Source organism: Schistocerca piceifrons, chromosome 8 (assembly GCF_021461385.2).
Source record: "Schistocerca piceifrons isolate TAMUIC-IGC-003096 chromosome 8, iqSchPice1.1, whole genome shotgun sequence".
In the NCBI taxonomy this organism is placed as follows: Eukaryota; Metazoa; Arthropoda; class Insecta; order Orthoptera; family Acrididae; genus Schistocerca; species Schistocerca piceifrons.
In genome coordinates, this window is record NC_060145.1 from 419,002,718 (window position 1) to 419,022,734 (window position 20,017).

Genomic DNA, 20,017 nt, shown 5'->3' on the forward strand with positions numbered 1-20,017 from the left:
CTGCATAGCTTCAGGCGAAATTTCTCACCAGGCCCTCGTACTTGGCGGCAGACACTATTTTCTAGACATCTTTACGCACTCACTGCGAGCTCAGAAATGAGAAGAGCGACGTGATGCTAACTGGGGTTATACTAGAGACACTACCCAACACATCTGTGCAAAGCTTTATCGGATTTTTATAGTCGTTTCCATTTCGCGACCGATCGGAGCTTACTTTCTGAACGCCCCTCGTATATAAATGACCTTGTGGATAACATCGGAAGTTCACTGACGCTTTTTGCGGATGATGCTGTAGTATATCGAGAGGTAATAACAATGGAAAATTGTACTGAAATGAAATGTAGGAGGATCAGCAACGAATTGACGCATGGTGCACGGAATGGCAATTGAATCTCAATGTAAACAAGTGTAATGTGCTGCGAATACATAGAAAGAAAGATCCTTTATCATTTCGATACAATATAGCAGGTCAGAAACTGGAAGCAGTTAATTCCATAAATTATCTGAGAGTAGGCATTAGGAGTGATTTAAAATGGAATGACCATATAAAATTAATCGTCGGTAAAGCAAATGCCAGACTGAGATTCATTGGAAGAATCCTAAGGAAATGCAGTCCGAAAACAAAGGAAGTAGGTTACAGTACACTTGACCGCCCACTGCTTGAATACTGCTCAGCAGTGTGGGATCCGTACCAGATAGGGTTTATAGAAGAGATAGAGAAGATCCAACGGAGGGTACCTTGAGTACCTCTATCGGTTCTCCCTTCTATTCCAGTCTCGTATTGTTCATGGAAAGAAGGATTGTCGGTATGCCTCTGTGTGGGCTCTAATCTCTCTGATTTTATCCTCGTGGTCTCTTCGCGAGATATACGTAGGAGGGAGCAATATACTTCTTGACTCCTCGGTGAAGGTATGTTCTCGAAACTTCAACAAAAGCCCGTAACAAGTTACTGAGCGTCTCTCCTGAAGAGTCTTCCACTGGAGTTTATCTGTCATCTCCGTAACGCTTTCGCGATTACTAAATGATCCTGTAACGAAGCGCGCTACTCTCCGTTGGATCTTCTCTATCTCTTCTATCAACCCGATCTGGTACGGATCCCACACTGCTGAGCAGTATTCAAGCAGTGGGCAAACAAGCGTACTGTAACCTACTTCCTTTGTTTTCGGATTGCATTTCCTTAGGATTCTTCCAATGAATCTGTCTGGCATCTGCTTTACCGACGATCAACTTTATATGATCATTCCATTTTAAATCACTCCTAACGCGTACTCCCAGATAATTTATGGAATTAAGTGCTTCCAGTTGCTGACCTGCTATATTGTAGCTAAATGATAAGGGATATTTCTTTCTGTGTTATCGCACCACATTACACTTGTCTACATTGACATTCAATTGCCATTCACTGCACCATGCGTCCATTCGCTGCAGATCCTCCTGCATTTCAGTACAATTTTCCATTGTGACAACCTTTCGATATACCACAGCATCATCTGCAAAAAGCCTCAGTGAACTTCCGATGTCATCCACAAGGTCATTTATGTGTATTGCGAATAGCAACGGTCCTACGACACTCCCCTGCGGCACATCTGAAATCACTCTTACTTCGGAAGACTTCTCTCCATTGAGAATGACATGCTGCGTTCTGTTATCTAGGAACTCTTCAATCCAATCACACAATTGGTCTGATAGTCCATATGCTCTTACTTTGTTCGTTAAACGACTGTAGGGGAACTGTATTATTGATGACTAAAGTCCCTGTTATGGGTATGTGTTGTGTTTATTAAACATGTAGAAAAACTCTACGAACTTATAAACTAACCCAATACGTTGAAAGGGACAATATTATTGCTTAAAAAAAAGTCAGCCTCATTACTTTTCTCACACGCTTCGTTCTGAGGATGAGTGTGTAAATTCGAAGCGAGTAACGGTGTTTTTTTTTCAAAAATAAGGTAAACCAAAGCGAAATTGTGGCTGTTTGCTGGTGTGCGCTGTCGGCTCTCTGTTGCGAGTGAACGCGGGACTGTTTCTCGAAGGAGCCCCGTGCTGCTGATAAGCGGCGCGAGTGTTGCCTCCGACTGCCAGCCGTGCCTTATCTGTGTGCTGCGGCTGTGTGGACAGAGGTGCGGGAGTTCCGCAAACAGCGCAGCTGCTGGGACGCCGCGCGGCCGCCGAGATTGGCAATTACTTAGGAGTAGCCACCTCGTGCTGCGCTGGCCGCGTCGCATAGGCTGAGCTACCCCGCCACGAACGCTCGCCCGGGCAACCAACCTCCGCTGCTGGGGGATTAGCCGCGGCACGCACACAGCACCACACCTTCTGCCGTCCTACCCTGGACTCTAACGCAGCAACAAGAGCACCCTTCTTCTATCTGCTGTCGAGCTAGGGCCGATGCCTGCAAAAGCTGCTGTCGTAGAATCGACGCTCCCATACGATTACATCAGCGATACCATATTGGAGATGAATTTGCCGCAGCACTAGAAGATCCAACTCGAAACAAGACCTCTCGAGCAGACGACATTCCTTTACAATTATTGACATCCTTAGATGAAGAAACAGGAGTCGATATAGAGGAGACAGGGGATCCAGTATTAGAATCAGAAGAGCTTTGGAAGACTTAAAAGACATAAAAAGACTTGAAAGACTTAAAAAGAAAAGACTTAAAAAGACTTAAAATCAAATAAGGCAGAATTCTTAAAATCATTGGGGGAAGTGGCAACAAAACGATTATTCACGTTGGTGTGTAGAATGTATGAGACTGGCAAGATACCATCCGACTTTTGGAAAAATATCGCCCTGACGTTTCCTAAGACTGCAAGAGCCGGCAATTGCGAGAATTATCGCGCAATGAGCTTAACAGATTATAGACCCAAGTTACTGACAAGAATAATATACAGAAGAATGGAAGAATGGAAAGCCGGCCGGAGTGGCCTATCGGTACTAGGCGCTTCAGTCTGGAACCGCGCGACCGCTACGGTCGCAATTTCGAATCCTGCCTTGAGCATGGATGTGTGTGATGTCCTTAGGTTAGTTAGTTTTAAGTAGTTCTAAGTTCTAGGGGACTGATGAACTCAGATTTTAAGTCCCATAGTGCTCAGAGCCACTTGAACCATTTTTGGAAGAATGGAAAACAAAACTGAGGAGTTTTAGATCATATCAGTTTGGCTTTAAGACAGGTAAAGACACCAGAGAGGCAGTCCTGACATTGATGTTGATAATAGAAACAAGACAAAAATAAATCAAGACACATTCATAGGATTTGTCGACCTGGAAAACGCGTTCGACAATGTAAAATAGTGTAAGATGTTCGAAATTCTGAGGGAAACAGAAGTGAGCTGTTGGGAAAGACAGGTAATATATAATATTTACAAGAGCCAAGAGGGAACAATAAGAGTACAAGAACAAGAACGAAGTGCACGGATTAAAAAGGGTGTAACACAGGGATGCACCCTTTCGCCCATACTGTTCAGTCTATACATCGAAGAAGGAACGACAAAAGTAAAAGAGAGGTTCAAGTGTAAGATTAAAATTCAATGATATCAATGATAATATTCGGTGATGACATTGCTGTCCTCACTGAAACTGAAGAAGGAGTACAGGATCTGCTGAATCGAATAGACAGTCTAATAAGTACAGAATATGGACTGAGAGTAAGTCGAAGTAGTGAGAAGTAGCAGAAACGAGAACAGTGACAAACTTAATGTAAGGATTGGTGATCATCAAGTAGATGAAGTTAAAGAATTTTGCTACGTAGGCGGCAAATTACCCCATGACGTTCGGCTCAAGGAGGACATGAAAAAGCATTCCTGGTCAAGTCAAGTCTAGTAGTATCATAAGACTTCAACTGAAGAAGAAGTTTCTGGGATGATACCTTTGGATCACAGCGTTGAACGGTAGCGAATCATGGAGTGTGGGAAAACTGGAGCAGAAGAGAATCGAAGCATTTGAGATGTGATGCTGAAGAAGGTTAAAAATTAGGTGGACTGATAAGGAATGAAGAGATTCTGCACAGATTCGGCGAGGAAAGGAATATGTGGGAAATACTGACTGGGAGAAGGGACAAGATGATAGGAAATCTGATATCAGGTAATGGTACCAGAGAAAGCTGTAGAGAATAGAAAACTGTAGAGGAAGATAGAGATTGGAATATATCCAGCAAATAATTGAGGAAGTTGGTTGCAAGTTTACTTTGAGCTCTCTGAGATGAAGAGGTTTGCACAAGAGAGGAATTCGTGGCGGGCTGCAAAAAAAGAGAGAGAGAGAGAGAATAAGAAGGGGCGGCCATGCCATAACTGTTGTCCTTGTGTGCAAGACATACAGGGTGTCTCAAACCTTTTGGGTCAAACACTGAAACAGATGAGTGTGGGTTCACAGCCGATTATACTGAGACAGGTAACCAATGGAACGCATAGTTACAGTGTTATGGACATATAAAGCCTACATCGGATAACAACAGCGTAGCTCATAGTAATTGTTCAAATCGACGACTACTTGTCTCAATGTATGCATGGCAATGGGGCATGAAGTTCTGTTGCACTCTCTTAAGAATCTCTGGTGTCTGTTGTATTAGTAGACAGGCAGCTTGGACCCTAGCAAGCGGGTCTTCTTCTGTTCCTATTAGTAGACAGGCCGCTTGGACCCTAGCAAGCAGGTCTTCTTCTGTTCCTATAGGTTTTCATACACCATCTTGACGTAGCCCTAGAGGAGAAACTTCAGAGATCCGGCGATCGCGCTGGCCGTGCGATAGGATCTTCCTTTCCAATTCAACAAGAGGGTGCGTGTTGTTCCGGTGCTCGTGGACATTAACATCCAAGTGGGGTGGTGCACCGACGTGTTGAGACCATATCCTTTCACGGACATCAAGGAGGACAGTCTCAAATAACTCTGGTAGTATATCTCGCAGGATCACCAGGTAACTTGGACCAGTCAAAGGGGGAAGCAGCGCATAAGACCTTATTAGGTGATCTTATACAATGCACACCCATACGTTGACAGAGAATCGTTATTGGTGGCCACCGATGTGGGTGGTGTGGGAATTGTCCTCACTCCAGACATGGCTCTTGCGGCTGTAGAAAACACCGCCATGGGTGAATCAGGCCTTATCCGTGAACAATACAAACTGCGCGAAGCTGGGCACTACGGCACTGCGGTGGATATTTCATTGACAGAAGTGAATGCAGGGCTAAAACCCGTTAGTCTCAGGGCTTGCAAACGTAGTGGTGTAATACCTGTTCCACCAGCGCTCTACACTGTATCCTTCGAAGTGTACGTCTCACGGGCTAGTTGAGAAGTGCCTACTGGCCTACTGCAGGTTGGTTGGCCACACGACCCAACACCACCTTCTGAAAGTCTTGTGTTCGGACATGTCTCTGGTGGGAACCTTGGCTGGCTCTCTGTGGCGTGAAAGAGCCTGTCTCTCGCAAGTTGGTGTCCACGGAGGTAAATTTCGTCCAAGTAGGGCGTCTGTTGGGAAGGGGTTCAGTGTACATTCGTGCTACTTTACGGGCACTACATTCCGCCGCACCGTACATTAAATATCTGCCAACTTTCATGGCGAGTAACGTTCCATCCCTGACGACTCGTCATGGACTCCCATCTAAATATAATTGGATGTGAACCCATTATCAACTGTTTCAATTTGACCCCATATGAGACTGCCGAAAAAGCCTCAGATCTTAAGAAGAATGTAAAAATGCAAATTCCCAAGAAGACAGATGCAAATATTACCAAACTATCCAGTTAATAAGTCATGATTCCAAAATAATGAGACAAATTATTTTCATAAATATGTCAAAAACTTGTGGAAGCGACCTCATAGAAGTTCAGTTTGGATTCTAAAGACCCGCAGAAACGAGCTGCGCAATCCTGACCCCACGACTTAGCTCAGAAGATAGACTGAAAGAAGGAAGATCTGCGTTTATAGTCTCTGTAGACTTAGAGAAAACTTTTGACAATGTCAACTAAAATTCAGTCGGTTGGGAAGAGTGTCATAAAGTCATTGTATCCGCTCTGAGGCAAGCTGGTCCAACTGTTCGAAATGGTGCTTGACATCTCTGCCACTGGCACTGAGGCGAAGTTGACTATCAGGCGTGTGGCACACACGATGTTTCGGGGACAGATCTGGGGCTCTTGCTGACCTCAAAATCATGTAGACAGTTCTTAGAGACACGTTTGGATGAACATTCACCTGTTGAAAAATTGCTGTGTGAGAACGCAGGATGTTCCTGATGTATCATTGTGCATCAGGGTTCACCAATCACTACCAGTGTGAAGTCATACCCAGCGTCTCCTTACACCATGACGGTAGGATTAACACCACTGGGCTGCTCCAGAAGAGTGGAGAATGGGACCTCTACACAGGTCACCGTCATACTTGCATAGTATGGGCACCCGGCATTGTACAGAATCCATTAATCCACAGCCCATGCTTCCCAATCACAGCACCATTCCAAACGGAGCCTTTTTGGTGTGGTGTTACCTACAGCGTACACATGGAACGGCAGTTATTTACTGCTTCTGCTGCTAGTCTCCAACCGATAGTACGGGATGAGATAGAATGGTGTAGGGAATCCATTACTTCTTCTTGGCTACTGGATGCAGATGTGAAGGGGTTACGATGTGCGTGATGCACATTACGGCGATCCTTGCTTGCACTCACGTTCCCATGTAGCTCAAAATCGGACCACTGGCACATCAGAATGCCCCACAGATATGGATATTGCACGATTCCACCATCCAGCCAAATGAAGACCACGATGAGACCTCTTTCCATCTCTGGCAGATGCTGATAACGCAGTCTCAAACTAGTACGTGATATCTCTCTGTCCGTGACAGTGGTCACTCAACATCTGGCGCCGCCTCATAGATCTATCAGAGCTGATAACATCACTGAACACGAACAACAGCAATGTACTCTGGTCGCCGATCTGTCTGTCACATTTACATATCCGTAGATGGTGTGTACATGTTTGAAGGTGCTCTGACATCCGTCCATGTCCCGGTGGTTCATTTTTCTTCCAGGCCAGAGGGCGAAAGGTTAGAATGTACCCTTGTTTCCGTAACATTTAATCAGTTTTCCCCTATCTTTTTCTGATTCTCTCTCTCGATTACTTTTTTTTTATTAATTTTACTTTCTTTAAAAGGCATAATGCTAAAACATATCGCTTCATTTGGGACTGTATGTTAAAGATATTGTGTGTTATTCTCGTATATAACACTTCCTTTCTTTTTGTCTGTTATCTAGAAACTAAAAGGAAACAACAAATAAATGAGTAAGTAAATATTGTAAGTTGTAACACAATTTGTGGCACCACAATGATTTGTGACCAATGATGGAGTTATGACAGCCGAAGGTGGATAGACCGGAGACGCTGCAGAATAGTAATTCAGGCCCCCTGTCTCCTGACTGAAGAAAGGAAATGTTGAACAACGTGTGTTGATCTGAAAGAGAGCTTACTCGAAGAGAAGACAGCATTTCACTGCTGGATCTAGAGCTCTTCATTTCTCAGGATAGTTTACCTGCTTCCATACCAGTTTTACAAACGAAGGAGTTTCAGTCGTGGACGCTGCTTGTGCATGTTTGATAGCGACAGATCGACCAGCAGCTGTCAGTAGTGGTAATGATCATCTTTCATCAGGTCTGCGGACTGTATGGAAAGGTGGCTTAGCATTTGTAAAACTGAGGGATTTGTAGAACAAATGCTTGAAGCCTTCTTTCTCTTGATTAGATTTGGAAGTCTTCGAGTTTCACCTCAATGTATTGTCAAAGGATTTACGGCGGCAGAAAAACTTGAGTTCAGTTAAGTGGTTAAGCTGATTCGATAGCTAATGGTTGCAATTCGTGCATGCCATCTGGTCCTTAGGTTGGATAGTGTGCGTCGATCTAAAACGGAGCTACAGGGGTTGTGAAAAATATGGAAACTCCGCGAGAAATGCATGCTTGAACATCAACGCTGGTTACGCTGTTGTATTTGGCCACGATAGGGAAACGTGCAGTATGATTCAGATGTTCTGTGTAGTTGTGAGTGGAGGTGTCGCAACTAAGTGAATTCAAATGTGGAAAAATCGTTGATACTCGAATGGTGGGTGCTTCCGTAAGCAAGGTTCAAAATGGTTCAAATGGCTCTGAGCACTATGGGACTTAACATCTGTGGTCATCAGTCCCCCAGAACTTAGAACTACTTAAACCTAACTAACCTAAGGACATCACACACATCCATGCCCGAGGCAGGATTCGAACCTGCGACCGTAGCAGTCGCGCGGTTCCGGTCTGAGCGCCTTAACCGCGAGACCACCGTGGCCGGCGTAAGCAAGGGAGCCGAAGTGTTTGTTGTTCAAGAGGCACCAAATCGAAGATTTATACCGCTTAAAGGAAAGCGGAAAAACACGACCAGTGCCATTGTGGATAAATAATGTACAACTAAATTGTCGACGTCTCGACCGACTTGCGGCTCTCTTCAGTGCAGTTCACTAGTGAATCTTTCTTTACATACTGTCATTTTCGTTCATCTGGTGACTATGGACGTCACACATTTGAGATGTCATTGAACAGTTTGCAGAGGTCGTCGTGGAGGGGTGGCTGTATAGTACGCTGTTGGCTCTGCTATCCTGATGGTTGATTGGAAGGTAACCCTAGTAGGTGACTGGTGGGTGCTGCAGCGTAAAATAAGAGAGCCTATTGAAATATTTAAATATCCTAACAGCATCGACAGGGAGGATGGCTAGAAGTTACGTGCAACCTGGCTGCCGGCGATTGCAGCGCGGCGGACCGCGTACGTTCGCAGCCAGCAGCGCCACTTGACCCCGGTTTGGCAGTATGAACAGCGGCCGCGAGAGAACTGCGGCCTCAAAGCCTCGTTGCAGGGACACACTACCTTCTGGATACAAATTGCCCACTTGCTATTGCCTTCCAATCACCAACGAGAGATTACCTACCAATCACTTACCAGGGTGGCATAGGCATCAGACAGCCACAGCCTATTGGCTACCTTCTATGAAATACCTACTAGAGTTACCTTACACTCAGCCACGAGCATAAGCATAGTCTACCGTACAGCCACCCTTCCATAACAATCTCTTCAAATTGTCCAATCAACTCCCAGATATGTGATGTTGGTGGCCGCCAGATAACGGAAAACGACAGTCTATAAAGGAAGACAATCAGCAGCAGATCGCCCTGAAGAGGACCGCAGCAAGTCGGACGAAACGTCAGCAGTTTAGTTTTTTAGTAATTTACAATGACGCGGCCAAACACCCAAAATTATTTTATCCAAAATCATACGCAAAGTCACAGTTCGGGCGAAAGTGTGTGCTGAGTGATCGTCACAGGCGGTCTTTAAGAGGACGACAGCTGCAAAAGTCACGGCAGAAGTGAATTTGGCACTCGCGAACCCTGTTAGCATCAAAACAGGCTGCATGGAGCTCCAGAAGCAGGTAATTGCAGGGCGAGCTGGAGCACGAAAAGCACTCATCAGTAATGCAAATGCCTGCAATAGGAAAACATTTTGCCGAAGCCATAAAACCTGCACTATGGAGCAATGGAAGAAAGTCATTTGGCCACATGAGTCTTGTTTCACACTGTTTCCAATTTCTGGCTGAGTTTATGTTCCAAGAGTCAAACATGGCGCTGGTTCGGTGATGATTTTGGCGGCCATACCGTGGTATTCCATGGGCCACATGGGTATCCTGCGAGGATGCAAAACTGCTAAGGATTATGCGACCATTTTAGAGGATAAGATCCATACGTTGGTGCAACATTTGTTCAATGGTAATGCTGTGTCCCAGGGCGACATGTCTCTTGTTCACACAGCTCGCATCGCCCTATACTGGTGTAGGTGGCACGAGGATCAGTTGTTGCATCTCCCTTTCACTGGATTTCAATATCATTGACATCTACATACAGACTCTGGAAACAACGGCGATGTGTATGGCAGAGGGCACATCCCATTATACCAGTTATTAGTGTTTCATCCTGTTACATTTACTTATGGAGCGCGGGATGAATGATTGTTTGAATGCATCTGAATGCCTCTGTGAACGCTGTAATTATTCTGATTTTGTCCTCACGATCCATACGTGAGGGATACATAGCGGATTTAAATGCAGTGCTAGACTCATCCTTCAAAGCCAGTTCTTGAAGCTTTGTTAGTAGCCTTTCTCGGGGTCTTCAAGAGTCTTCTAAGTCAGTTTCTTCAGCATCTCTGTGACACTCTCTTATGGGTCAAAGAAACCTGTGAGCATTCGTGCTGCACTTTTCTGTATACGTTCAATACCGTCCATTATTCCTGTCCGGTACTTGAGCAATATTCTAGAACCGGTCGCAACAGTGATTTGTAAGCAATTTGCTTTCAAGACTGATTGCACTTCCCCAGTATCCTACGACTAATCCGAAGCCTACCACGCACTTTACCCACAAATCAGCCTATGCGGTCAGTCCATTTCATATCCCTATGAAGTGGTACACCAAGGTATTTGGATGAGTTGACCGATTTCAGCAGTGACTCATTGACATTATAGTCATAATAGAATATGACGTTTTTTCGCTTTGTGAAGTGCACAGTTTTACATTTTTCATTTTTATAGCATGCTGCCAGTCTTTGCACCACTTTGAAATTTATCAAGGTCTGACTGAATATTTACACAGCTTCTTTGAGACAGTGCTTCATTATAGGTAACTGCATCACCTACAAAAATTCTGGGGTTACTTTCAATAGGGTCATACAGCATGGACAGTAAGCGTCCCAACTCACTTGTCTGAGCCACATCTGATGTTACTTTTACATCTGACGATGACTCTCCTTCCAATATAACATGCTGCGCGGTCCCTGCCAAAAAGTATTCAGTCTGGTCAGTCAATGAGTCCTTGTGGTCTACTTTGGAGAGAAGGGTGCCCGATCGCTCTCCCCTCCATAATCAACTAAACTTGCCACTATTTTGCTGTAAGAATAGTGTAATATCCCTGTGAAAACCACACAGGACCTGTATTTATCCACTTTGGGGCGACTGGAAGCTTTTTTGAATTCCAACTGGTTTCCTACACTGTACTATGCGTCGTAACTTGTTGGTGTTTCCGAATTTTTGTCCATCCCTTGTAAGTCGAAAATAACACAATATTTCACTGCAAGGTCTAGACGTTTCCACATGTCAGGGTGGGGCATATCTAGGCCAGGTGACGAGTGCCGAGTGTGGACCACGTGAGCACCTGGACCAGGGGGCAGGCGCGGCGGCGGCCCGCAGTGGAGGCTGTGGTGGCGGCCGGACTGGGGCGCCAGCGGGCGGCCGTATTGATCCCGGAGCCGCCCCACCCCCCGCGCGGGGCTCCCCCACTCTCCCCCACACACCGCCCCCATCGCGCCTCACGCCGCCGCTGCACGCGCCAAGCCGCGTCGGGACGCCGGCCCGTCCCGCTGTGACTTGCCAGCCGCTCTACAAAGTACTTCCACTACGAACACTCTACAATCGAAACGTTACTCCCCACCTCGTCTTCTGTCTCATGTGCGACGCCGACTTCTGCCCTACCTTTGTACTGTAACGTCTTTCAATTCTGAAGTACTACTGATTGTTGTGGTGCTGTGCTCCCTTCTGCCGCGTCAGATATTACGAGTAATCAAATACGTAAAGTTTTTGGTGTCTACCTGCTTGGTGAACAGTGTACTGAGCACATGACCCTTCATACTGCATCCAATTGTTACGGCTCAGAAAAGTAAGCGGCAGGAATTTAGAAATTTGTATTAAAATTGATTAACAGGATGTGAGCCAGTCTGACGCAAGAAGATCAGGCCCTCGACACGTTACAACACCGTCTGTCGAGTGAGGAAGAGCGGAAAGAGGACTGCGACAGGACGCCAAAGAAAGTGAGACAAGCACCTTCGGTAGCTCGTATGACACGATGCAAGAAACTGTACCTCTTACACAGGAGCATGTAGCAAGGAACTGACACAGTAGTTAACAACCTGTTAAGTGAATGTACATTACTGGCCACTGAAATTGCTACACCGAAAAGAAACGGGTATTCATTGGACAAATATATTATACTAGAACTGACATTTTAGCGCAATTTGGGTGCAAAGATCCTGAGAAATCAGTACCCAAAAAGACCACCTCTGGCCGTAATAACGGCCTTGATACGCCCGGGCATTGAGTCAAACAGAGCTTGGATGGCGCGTACAGGTACAGCTGCCCACGCAGCTTCACCACGATACCACACTTCATCAAGAGTAGTGACTGGCGTATTGTGACGAGCCAGTTGCTCGGCCACCATTGATCAGACGTTTCAATTGATGAGAGATCTGGAAAATGTGCTGGCCAGGGCAGCAGTCGAACATTTTCTGTATCCAGAAAGGTTCGTACAGGACGTGCAACATGCGGTAGTGCATTATCCTGCTGAAATGTAGTATTTCGCAGGGATCGAATGAACGGTACAGCCACGGGTCGTAACAAATCTCAAATGTAACGTACACTGATCAAAGTGCCATCAATGCGAACAAGAGGTGACCGAGACGTGTAACCAATGGCACCCCATACCATCACGCCGGGTGATACACAAGAATGGCGATGACGAATACGCGCTTCCAATGTGCGTTCACCGCGATGTCGCCAAACACGGATGCGACCATCATAATGCTGTAAACAGAACCTGGATTCATCCGAAAAAATGACGTTTTGCCATTCGTGCACCCAGGTTCGTCGTTGAGTACACCATCGCAGGCGCTCCTGTCTGTGGTGCAGCGTCAAGGGCAACCGCGGCCATGGTCTCCAAGCTGATAGTCCATGCTACTGCAAGCTTCGTCCAACTGTTCGTGCAGATGGTTGTTGTCTTGCAAACGTCCCCATCAGTTTACTCAGGGATCGAGACGTGGCTGCACGATCCGTTACAGCCATGCGGATCAGATGCCTGTCATGTCGACTGCTAGTAATACGAGGCCGTTGGGCTCCAGTATGGCGTTCCGTAGTACCCTCCTGAACCCACCGATTCCATATTCTGCTAACAGTCATTGGACCTCGACCAACGCGAGCAGCATCGTCGCGATACGATAAACCGCAATCGCGATAGGCGGTTCAAATGGCTCTGAGCACTATGGGACTTAACATCTGAGGTCATCAGTCCCCTAGAACTTAGAACTACTTAAACCTAACTAACCTAAGGACATCACACACATCCATGCCCGAGGCAGGATTCGGACCGGCGACCGAAGCAGTCGCGCGGTTCCGGGCTGAAGCGCCTAGAATCGCTCGGCCACTGCGGCCGGCTCCGACCTTTATCAAAGTCGGAAACGTGATGGTACGCAATTCTGCTCCTTACACGAGGCATCACTACAACGTTTCACCAGCCAACGCCGGTCAACTGCTGTTTGTGTATGAGAAATCGGTTGGAAACTTTCCTCATGTCCCCACACTGTACGTGTCGCCATCGGCGCCAACTTTGTGTGAATGCTCTGAAAGCTTATCATTTGCATATCACGGCATCTTCTTCCTGTCGGTTAAATTCCGCGTCTGTTGCACGTCATCTTCGTGGTGTAGCAATTTTAATGACCAGTAGTGTAGCTTATTAAGGAGGACACATGTGATCATCACGAACTGAGCCTCACGTCATAACCTTATAACTCTTTAAATACTGCAGCGTTCCAGCTATCATCATGAGTTGATCATTTGGATACTTAACATTCACAGCAATAGCATTGTGTTCCTTGATTACGATACTGTAGCGAATCTATGCCATAGGTGTTCCAGGAGAGTGTATGAGCTAGGCGAAGGTGTATTCAAGATGATGGTGTGCACCTGATGAAATTACTACTGCTCACCGTCTCTGATCTTCTGATGGACAACACGATCTACGCACTTGACTCCAATCGAGCACACGTGAGATATGATAGGATGAGAAGTGACTCGTGCGACCAACAACCCTTACAGAACTACGTAAGCAGGTCGAGCAGACAGGGAATAACGTATCCCAGGACGGTATTCACAATTTAAACGATCGACTGAGTGCCAGAGACAGCGCATGCATTGCCGCCTGTGGAGGCTTCACCGCGTACTAATATGGATGTTTCAGCATGGGTCGATACCTCGTATCTAAGAACCGCGTGTGTTACTGATCTATAAATGCAATCATTCCATATACTCCATATGCACTGTTGCAACAACAAATCTTTAGTGAATTGGTAACTTCTAAAAGGGTGTATTAATTTTTATCTGGCGATGTGTTATGGAGAAGTAGAGGAGAGAGTGTCACGGATGTGATACGCGATTTCGGATGACAGTCATCAAAAATAGATGTGTTTCTCGATGCCGCGAGTGCTTTTCATGAAATTTCATGAAATTTTCAGTCACCAACTTTCTCCTAAGAGGAAATTTGGTGTTGGTGCCCTCCTACATGGGGAGAAAAGACCACCTGTTCACCGGTCGTGAATCCAAGAAGTTTCTGGCTAAGGGGACATTTCAATGTGCGCTGGTGTATGCCCAACAGATCGACAACATGTAGTGGCTTACAGGCGCTTGCTACCAACCTATGTGACGTAGTCCGAAAGGAGCCAAGTATATTAGGAAAAGGCGTGGATTCATTGTGAAGAAGGGCTGAAGGAAGTGTCAGATGCGTGTAACCACATAGTGTCTACTTCTGCGTAAAAGACAGATGAGAATGCGATGACAGTTTGGACCCTATCTCAACAGGTATCGGTTTACGAACATAGCATTATACGTTCTTCTAATTTTGACCAATACTATCTGCGGTAGGATATGTGATACCTTTTTGGAACACCCTGTATTTGTTTATACATAACGTCGATTCGGCTACTCAAAAATGGTTCAAATGTCTCTGAGCACTATGGGACGTAACATTTGAGGTCATCAGTCCCATAGAACTTAGAACTACTTAAACCTAACTAAGGACGTCACACACATCCATGCCCGAGGCAGGATTCGAACCTACGACCGTAGTGGTCGCGCGGTTCCAGACTGAAGCGCTTAGAACCGCTCGGCAACTGCGTCCAACGATTCGGCTCCTGCCATAGACAGATCAAAACGTAGAACTTGTGAAGCAGTGTTCATTGTCAGTATCAGTAAAATCTATGACTATACCACGCTTCGGCGTAGGTTTAATCGATACTGACACTGAGCAATGTTTTGCGAGTTCCAAGTTTTGATCTGCACAACGTAACTTTGATTTTATAGGTGAGGGGCAGTGGAGACCACTGTATCTATTTTATCATGGTACTGTACAAACATCATGGGCTAATTCTTTTGGTAAACATAAGAGCGGGAGGAAAATTGAACTTACTGATGCCGTGAGAAGGAATAGAATAGGACTGGTAGCACTAACGTGAAGTCTTTGGTGACGGCGCTGCTGTCTATGGAATGTATCGTCGCTGAATCATGATAATGAAATGCAGAAACACTTGGACGCAATTTCCACTTGGTGAGAATGATTTCAACAGAGTGAAACATACAACGTACGATGGAATGAAGACTGAAATAGATGATGGGGAAGGATATTCTGCGTGTCCTCTTCAGACGAAACTATACTGGCAAGCGTTAAGCAACGTAGTTATAGCCTAAATGAAGGATATTCTGTGTGCCCTCTTCGGACGAAACTATACAGGCAAGCGTTAAGCAACGTAGGTATAGCCTAAATGTGGGTGGCTGTACGGAAAGTTTCCCCCCGAAAGTGATCTCATGTCTACACCTGTGACACCAACACCTGGAAGATGCTTCAGCTGACAATGTCATCTAGTTTCATATAGGATGTCCAACGACCAACGCTCAGTGTTGAGGAATATGACACGAACAGTCATTCCAAGCAAAAAAGCCTAGTAAATATCTGCTCTAAACCCATACCTTAGAACCTGTGAGCACATCTTCATCTTTGATTCTACTGCAAGCTCTTTTCTTTATTTTGAGACGAAATAGTATAGACCAAAACAAGAAAAAACTGTTTAGTAAACATGGACTCTAAGCATGTATTTCACAGTAGTGAAGATGAGCGAGTGGTCATAGGTCTTAAGCTATGCGCCTTTTAGCCCATGTTTGCTGGACATGTTTCCCTTGTTTTGCTCCATACTAGCACCCCTCAAAATATGAAAAGCATAGAGCTTGCAGTAGAAAAGATTTGTTTCACATCATCGAAGAAAAGCTCCTAGATTCTGATCTCTTAGAATACCTGTTTACTAGGCCTTTCTGTTTTGAATGGTCGTTCCTGTCATATCGCTGAATATTGACCATCCCTCATTGGACACCTTGTATTGCCTACAGTATCTTGTAAAGCAATAAACCGTCCTTTTCTTTAAGCTGTCACAGAGTGTCTTGGGATACGCGAGCCTTGTTTTTTCTCTCTCCTTCTGAAACAGAAGGGTTCTTCTTATTTGTTATGATCAATTTCGGTTCTCTTCTAAAACCATCATCAGATCTGGTGACCCGCGTGTTACATGATATACGGCTTGCAAGACCCGATGATGGTTCAGAAGAGAACGGAAACTGGTCATAATAAGAAAAAAAAATCTTTATCATTCAGATGGCGAAAAAAGTGTTGCAAAAACTGCTTTTCAGGTGGTGACTGCTTGGTTTGGTGCTTACGGGCGCTCAACGGCGCTGTTATATAGTTTATAGGTGAACCAATGTATTTAGTTGGTACCTTCCGTTAACTTTGCTTAAGGATAGCACTCACTGAAACTGTCAGGCGCACCTTTTACGTTACGTTATATAAGGTACACGTGCTGCGCTGTGGGACGATCGGTATGGTTGGAAATGAAAACACTTTGGACGCCGCGATCGCAGTGTAGACACTTTTACTGTTCCAAGATGATTGGTTTAAACATTCCTATGCTACCATCATCTGATCTCATAGAACGTGTTGTAAAATTGCCATGTTATGTTACATGTAAGATCAGATGATGGCAGCATAGGACTGTTGAAAGCGGTCATCATAGAACAATAAAAGTGTCTACACTCCGATCGCGGTGTACAAAGTGTCTTCATTTTTTACGTTGTAGGAACTTAAACGAGTATTTTTTAATTTTTCTCCTTATACTATTATCGTCCGCAGCTCGTGGTCTCGCGGTAGCGCTTCCCGAGCACGGGGTCCCGGGTTCGATTCCCAGCGGTGTCAGGGATTTTCATCTGCCCCGAGACGACTGGGTACTGTTGTGTCGTCTTCATCATTATCATCATCATTCATCCTCATTACGGTTGGAGGAAGGCAACTGCAAACCACCTCCATTAGGACCTTGCTTAGTACAGCGGTGCGGGTCTCTCGCATCGTTCACCTAAGCTCTGTCAAGGAGCATGGGACTTCATTTCCATACTATTATCTGTAGAGGATAGAGATTTGAGTGGAGTGCTTTAGGAGCGCCCTCACCTACTGCGTGAAATGTCTGCCAGAGAATTTGCCGCAGCTGAGGCGCGCTCGCGACCGCGCGCGCGCGCATGTGTGTGTGTGTGTGTGCGTGCTTGCTTCCGTGCCCTGCGCAGCTACTGCGGCGCCGCCAGTTGCGGTCTGATGAACCAGCCGCGGCGCTTGTTCCTGCATGACAATGAGATTGAGGTTGAGGTGAGTTTGAGCTGCCTCACCGTCCCTCTCACAGGCTTGCCGTGGTGAAGGCCGAGCCTCTCTGGCTTGTGACAAATGAGATACTTCATTCGTGTCTGCTTCATTAGCACGCTACTAACAGTTACGTCATTCGTGAGGCGAACGGAGATGAAAAGGAGCTTCACTGTATCATATAGAAACTGGCGCGTTAGCGACTCGGACTTATATGCTTTTCCAAGGCGTACTCCATTAGTCTACGCGTATGACGACTCCTTATAGAAGAAGTCGGGTCTGGTACACAAGCAGCCCCACGCTAAGAACATTCTGAAACAAGAGTGGCGCATTTTCAGAAGGGAGTACTTGTGCCGGGATTCCTGCACACACAGTTCTGCTACGGTACGGATAGCAGGTGCGTCGAAGTATGCGAGTGAAATAGTGTGGTAACCGGAAACATACCCCAAAGTTTAAATACGGAGGACTATACGATTCGTGTGGAGATAAAGTTCAAATTCCAAGCGGATTCACTGTGAAATTCTGATGGGACACGGATCAAATATCATCTCGCTTCCAGCCGTAGTGAAATGGTGCCAACAATTTCACCAAAACCGCACATACGTGGGTGATGGTGTTCGGGAAATCCAGATCCTGCACCTTGCTATTACCATCTTTTTGACAAGCCGAAAGGACATCTGAGGGGAAAGAGATTTTCCAAGGACGAGGACGTTCACATAGCGCTTCTCGAATGACTCCTTGATCATGAAGTGGATTTCCACTGTCGATAACTGTACAGCTGGTAGAGCATTCCGACCGTTTTTTTTTTACAGAGACCTAGTGGCTAAGTTGAAAAACAGTGTCAGCTTTCTGGGTCACTCTGAAGTGTAGTGCGGTATTCAACAAGAATTACTTGGCGTGCGATAATAATGAGTAACATGCTTTCTCAAGTCCCCCCGTACACGCACTGACGGGAAAAAGAAATAGAAAAATCAAAAAGTGATTAATGTAGAGTAATGATATTACGGCAATACATTTGTCTAAGTAAGATATTTAAGTGATTAACATTGCAAGACCACAGCTTGTCGTAAGCGCGAGATGCGCCATTGCAAATGTGAAATGTTGGTACATTTATAACCTGTGTAACCACCAGAATATTGCACGCAAGCATGCAAATGTGCAGGCATTGTGTTGTACAGGTGCCGGATTCTGTTTGTGCGATGAAATTCCATGCCTTTACATTTGGTCGCGCAGTACGGGGACGTGTAATACCGTTTGTGGATGATGTTCAATATTTGCTTGATTGGAGATGGAACCGGTGATCGAGAAGGCCAAGGAAACTTGTTGACACTCTGTAGAGCATATTGGGTTACAACAATGACATATGGGAGCGTTATGCCGTTAGATAACATCCCTCGGAATGCTCTTCATGAACGGCAGCGCAACAGGTAGAATCACCAAACTGGCGTACAAATTTGCAGTCAGGGTGCTTGAAATACCCACGAGACTGCTCCCACTGTCATACAAAATCGCACCCCAGGCTATAAATCCAGGCGTAGGTCGAGTGTGTCTAGCACGCAGACAGGATTGTTGCAGATCCTCAAGTGGCCTCCTTCTGACCAACACACTATCATCAATAGTACCGACGCAGACCCGGCTTTCATCGCAAAAGACAACAGACCTCCACTTTTCCCTCCAATGAGCTCTCGGATGGCGGTTGTTTGGGGTCGACCTTACAGGACGTCTGGCTCCAAAGTATACTTTAAGTAATCGATTTGTAACAGTTCGTTGTATCACTGTGGTGGCAACAGCTGTTCCAGTTGCTGCTGCAGATGAAGCACGCTGTGCCAGACCCATACGCTGAACACGGTGGCCTCCCTCTCGGCAGCGCCACGTGGCCCTCCGAAGCCCGGTCTTCTTGCTACCGAGCATTCTTGTGACCACCGCTGCCTGCAGCCAAACACAGTGGGTACATTCCTGCCAAGGCTTTCTGCAATATTGCAGAAGAAATATCTAGCTTCTCGTAGGCCTGTTACACCATCTCGTTCAAACTCAGTGAGGAGATGATAATGGCGACGTTGTCGCCATAAAGACATTGTTGACTAACATTAACTGCACACGTGAAGTCTGGAAGGTCTCACGAGCATTACACTGTGTATTTAAAGTAAACTTGATCTGCAACCTCATAGTGGCACTACTAGCGTCACTCTTATGCAGCTGACGTGAAATTGGAATGGGCTTCATTTTTCAGATGTAGACACACGCCTACCATCTTAAGTTTATGTCACATAACTCCTTCTTGGTGCGGCGATTTTTTTCTTTCAGTGTATGTTTAACCACTGAAAAGCTTGTCTGCCTTGCGGAGAACTGTCGTGTCCTGACATAGGTGGGAGACGGAAAAAGCGGTTGCTGGTCAGTCTGCGCTCCCGAGCGGTACAGAGCAGCAGGCAGAAGGACAATTCACAATGAAGGCATTTGATTGTTTTCTTCTATCTGAGCCAACACTGGTAC

General features: G+C 45.8%; 1 protein-coding gene across 1 annotated transcript in view; it reads right to left on the minus strand.

Annotated features, from left to right (window-relative positions):
* Positions 1 to 20,017, minus strand: part of LOC124711597 (neo-calmodulin-like) — a 468,518-nt gene that overhangs the window by 128,922 nt on the left and 319,579 nt on the right. The window lies entirely within an intron of this gene.